The sequence below is a fragment of the Benincasa hispida genome, chromosome 12 (genome assembly GCF_027475165.1).
Source record: "Benincasa hispida cultivar pf3 chromosome 12, pf3_genome.v1.1, whole genome shotgun sequence".
Taxonomy (NCBI): Eukaryota; Viridiplantae; Streptophyta; class Magnoliopsida; order Cucurbitales; family Cucurbitaceae; genus Benincasa; species Benincasa hispida.
The window spans coordinates 25,213,099-25,218,485 of NC_143489.1; the positions used below are offsets into that span (position 1 = coordinate 25,213,099).

At 30.0% G+C, this 5,387-nt stretch overlaps 1 non-coding gene across 1 annotated transcript; it reads right to left on the reverse strand.

Moving 5' to 3' along the window:
- Positions 1 to 3,053: 3,053 nt before the first annotated feature.
- TRNAF-AAA (transfer RNA phenylalanine (anticodon AAA)) lies at positions 3,054 to 3,126 on the reverse strand. Its single transcript has one exon. It is a non-coding gene; the product is annotated as a tRNA-Phe (tRNA).
- Between the last annotated feature and the right edge of the window lie 2,261 nt (positions 3,127 to 5,387).

Here is a 5,387-nt window from a genome sequence, read left to right on the forward strand (position 1 = left end):
GCTTAGATTCACCCGAGAAACGAACCCTTCGTCTTTATTTTGCCCCTCCAGCCTTATTCTGGTGAGTTTTCCTTCTAGAACCCAGCTATAGAAAATAGACACACAGAGCTTTCGAATGCCACTGGAATTACACAAATAGCCTAAGTAGTTTGTCCAAACCGACCCAATGAACTCGTCCTTCTTACTTGTATTACCGCCCAAAATCCAATATGAACTCTCCTTGTGCCACCTGGCCCACTATTAGTGATGAAGGGCTAGGATTTAGAAATTTTCCTTTTGCTAACTTCACTCACAATATTACTTCAGCACCATACCTCATTAGATGGCATGGTCTCATTCATATGCTTATTATGCATTCCATCATCAAACATGACCTTCCTTAACCAAGTCGAGTTTTGTCCTACTTTTACACTTAGCTACCCAAAAGCCTATTTCTTCTTGCTTACATCTTCTACCTTTCCTAAGACATGACTTCATTTAGCTCATTAGAAGGCATCACATTACTTACTCTTACTTGAAGTAATTAGGGTTCGGGTTTTACATAAACCATGTTCTTTTTCTATGTTATGGTATTTAATATAAATCATATTTATATTAATTCCTCCAATTAATGTATCTAATACATCATATCAATTATATCACATATAATTGAATTAATTTAATTATATCACACATAATTAAAGTTCCTCTTGTTAATTTGAATACTTCAAACTAACCCAAAATCTGATTCTCAACTTGAACCCATTGAACTACTAAAGAGGCCTTATGGACTTGTAGCTTGAAGCTTCAACGGTATGTGAAAGCTGACTAAACTCTTTAATCACGAGATCCACCATCCATTAACTGTTGGTCACTCCACTAAAGACTGACAGTTGCACTCTTCGCACTACAGATATATTTATGTGTCCATTGGATATAACCAATCAAAAGTGCAATGAACCCTTACAAATCGCTCGTAAGTACAACTTGGCCAATTTACCATTTTGCCCCTATAGTTACATCTAACTCCTTAAGTACCACTGATTTCTCTAATGAACAATAAGTCATAGTCTTACTATGACTGAGTCCTCTCTTCCCAAGAGAGGGTGTGCCCACTATGTTTAAGACCCGGAATCAGCCTTTAAGGGAACAATTTATTTACTTACCCCTGTTTTGGGGAAGGAGTGAATTCTATCTTGTGTAGATGAGTTCCCAGCTCCCCAATGAAACGAATCCCCAAAATGGTAGGCTTGTTGAGTTGGCAATCTGGTTGCTCTCACCCATACAAATCAAAGGACCGCCTTCATGAGTAGGAGTTTCCAACTCACTTAGGATTAAGGTCATGTCACCTATGGTCATCCTAGTGGAATGTAAGTCTCAATTATCTACTGCGTTATATAAACAGACTAATCATCTCCTAGTCCGATCTTATACAAACTCTTTTTATAGGATACCCCTGCTTGCATGTCTCCACATGAATGGTTAGGATCAGACCATTTGTAACACTTTACAACACTTGTAATATTTAAAAAGTGGGTCGTATCCATAGTGTCACCAAGATAAGGTATTCCTCCTTTATCCTTATACTATAGACCATTTAGGTTATTACTTAAGGCATGATCCACTTGTATTTCTCCACATACATGTTTAAGTTACATGAAATAACCACGGATTTTAGTTTATTGGATTAAGTAAATGCTTATAAAATAACACTTATTTTATTAATAACAATATGTTTACAAAGTGTTTACAAACTACGAGACCACTAGGAGAATTAGGACACTAATCTCAACACACAGATGGTTGAAACTTTAACCCTCGATCTCTCTCTTTGTGTTTTTTTTTTTTTAATTATCGACCTTCTAAAAAGCCTACCACACTACCACAAATCTCTAAATATTTTCAAAACTACCGTATTTTGCTAATTATTTTTTCAAAGTATAATATATTAGAATAAAAGATCCAAGATGATCAACATTTATTGAATAACTACAATCTTGTTTGGTAGCCATTTACCTTTTTGTTTTTGGTTTTTAAAAATTATGCTTGTTTTCTCACAATTTTTTACTACTCATAGTTGTCATATTACCTATATAAACATTTGAGCTCATAGTCAATTTCCAAAAACAAGATCTACTTTTCGAAAATTCCTTTTTTAGATTCTAAATTTTTAGAGGCATTGTCAGAATAACTCTTTTTAGTTTTCACCTTTCACAACTAAGCTATTGGAAATAACCCTTACTTTCACAACTAGCTCTTGGGAATAACCTTTTTTAGTTTTCACCTTTCACAACTAATCACACTTGTAGGTAGCTCGTGAAAATATTTTTCTCAATCTTCCCGTCTGAGATCAACTCTGAGATTTGAATAAGAATTTGACTTCTTTTTATCGCACATCTAAATTATCTATTGTTTTGGGCTCACTTGGTGGAATCTCGACTAAGACAAAGACTAATATTGTATATATATATTTTTTCCAAATAAAGTAATCTTGTGTAGACTTTGATAATAAATATTTGATAATTTGTCTTTCCTAAATTATGTAATCTTTTGAAATTTTTTTGTTCATACGAGTAAGAAGTAGTCTTTTTGTAACCTTGCTCTCAAATGATAGACTCAAACTTAATGCTTGTTTCAACCCTAAAGACTTTTTTAGTCTACACACTAAATGCTCTTTGTCTTTCTCCTTAATGTTCTCTGATAATTTAAGATATATGGATTGTACAAAGATATTATATACTGTTTTATTTATGGAGGTTGTCAAAGCAGCTTTGTCGTGGGATTTTTTTTATTGTGTTCGTTCCTTCACAAATCTACATTATGTCAATGATCATATGGCAAAAAAAAATTTGAACCAAAAGGTTAGAGGATAGGAACTAAAAACGACACACGTTGTTGAACTCAAAATGACAAAAAACGCTAATTAGTCAAAATTATAATTAATAATTGAATGTTATTTGAATCCTATAAAGATTAATAGAGAACAAAATGAACAATATGCCAAAAAAACATATTTTCAATTTTTGTCATGGCATACAATAAATAAGATAACACGACAATGAATACACTAAAAATGCGATGAACGTGGATCGAACACGTGACCTTCGGATCTTTAGTCTAACGCTCTCCCAACTGAGCTATCCCCGCTATTAATTTTAAAGATATATATTAAAATATACTTAAGGTTTACAATACATATACACAAATTTTTTATGTTGTATACAAATGTAATATGATAAAAAAATGAAATGAATGGGATTGAAAAAATGACTTTCACATCTTTAATCCAATGCTCTCCCAACTGAGCTATCCCCACAATTTAGTTATTATGTTATGTATAAATATACATATAAATATACATAAACTCATTGGAAAACAAACTTATAAACCTTTGTAGGTAGGTTTATCAAAATGAAGAGAAATGACTCATACAACTGAATTCTTAATTTAGATTTTTTAGATCCCTTTGGTAACCATTTGATTTTTATTGCAGAGAACATGGATGAACACGGGACATTTGGATATTCAATCTAACTCTCTCACAACTAAGCTATCCGCACTATTTGATTTTTAACATTTATATTAAAATACATCTAAGGTTTACAATACATGCACATAAATTTTTTAGGTTGTATACATATGTAATATGATAAAAAAAATGCAATGAATGGGATTGAACACATGATCTTCACATCTTCAAATTAGTACTCTCCAAACTGAGGTATCCCCACAATTTAGTTATAATATTATGTATACATATACATATAAATATACATACATAAACCTATTGGAAAATAAACTTATAAACCCTAGTTGGTAAGTTTATCAAAATAAAGAGAAATGACTAATAGCAACTGAATTCATTTGTCAAAATTAACATAAAAAAAGGATGAAATAATGTTAATGAAAAACACTGTGTAATCAAACTAGGGAGCCAAACTTGCAGTCGAAGGGTCGAATAAGTCATCTTCCAACAATTAGATGTCAAAAAGTTGCACAAATGCTTTCAAAACAACATCAAAATTGGTCAAGTGATCTCAAAGTTATGACCCTCAAAGTTGAAATTTAGAATCTTTAGATCTTGTTTGGTAACCATTGGATTTTTTATTTTTGTTTTTAAAAATTAAGCCTATATCATCTACATTTCTACAATAATTCACATTTTTTTAAGTACAATGATTTAATTCTTAGCCAAATTTAAAAAACAAAAACAATATTTTGAAAGCTACTTTTTTTAGTTCTCAAACTTTGGCTTGATTTTTTAAACTATTGATGAAAAGTAGATAACAAAGGATGAAATTTGGAGGTGGAAGTAGGGGCCATAGACTTAATTTTCAAAAACAACAACAAAAAATAAAATGGTTACCAAACGGGACTCTAGTTTTTTTTATATAAAAGTCAAGATCTTCAAATTGAATGAAATTAACAACATGCCAAACACATATTTTCAATTTTTTTTTTCATGGCATACAACAAATAAGATAACACAACAATGAATTCACCAAAATTCAAAACTCAACAATAAATAAGATAATACAACAATACACTAACGTGAATCGAATACGTGACCTTTAGATCTTCAATCTAACGCTCTCCCAACTGAGCTATCTCCGTTATTCAATTTTTTAGATTATATTAAAATACATCTAAGGTGTACAATACATGTACATAAATTTTTAGGCTCTATACATATGAAATATGATAAAAACAAATGTGATGATTGGGATTAAACACAGGAGTTCAATCTAATGCTCTCCCAATCGAGCTATTCCCCAATTTAGTTATAATGTTATGTATACATATACATATAAATATATACACATAAACTCATTGGAAAACTCAAACTAAAAAAAATATTATAGTAACAAAATCTAATGCTAAAATTCTAATATTATTTTTTTTTTTCAAAAGAGAACTCAAATCTACAAACACTAATACTAACGAAATAATAATAATCAAATAACTAATATTGTACTAAAAAATTAACACTCATACTAATTTTTTTATTGAAGAAAAGCCTAACGTCAAAAGTTCTAAAATTAACAAAATTTAATATTATTTAAAATACAAAAAAAAAACATTAACACAGTAGATCTAGCATCATATATATAAGAATATTAAACTATAAATACAAAATTAAAAAATCAATATATAAATATTCTTGAATTCAACGACCATTAAAAAATTAACATGGTAGATCTACTAACATCAATATATAACTAATATTCAAAAACTACTAACATCAATATATAAGGACATTAAAATGGTATATCTAGCATAATATAAATATAAAAAAATATTATAAACAAAAATCTAGTAATAAATAAAAAGTAAACTCACAAATTTTTTAGGCTGTATAATGTGATGAATGGGATTGAACAAGTGATTGTCACATCTTGAATCTAATG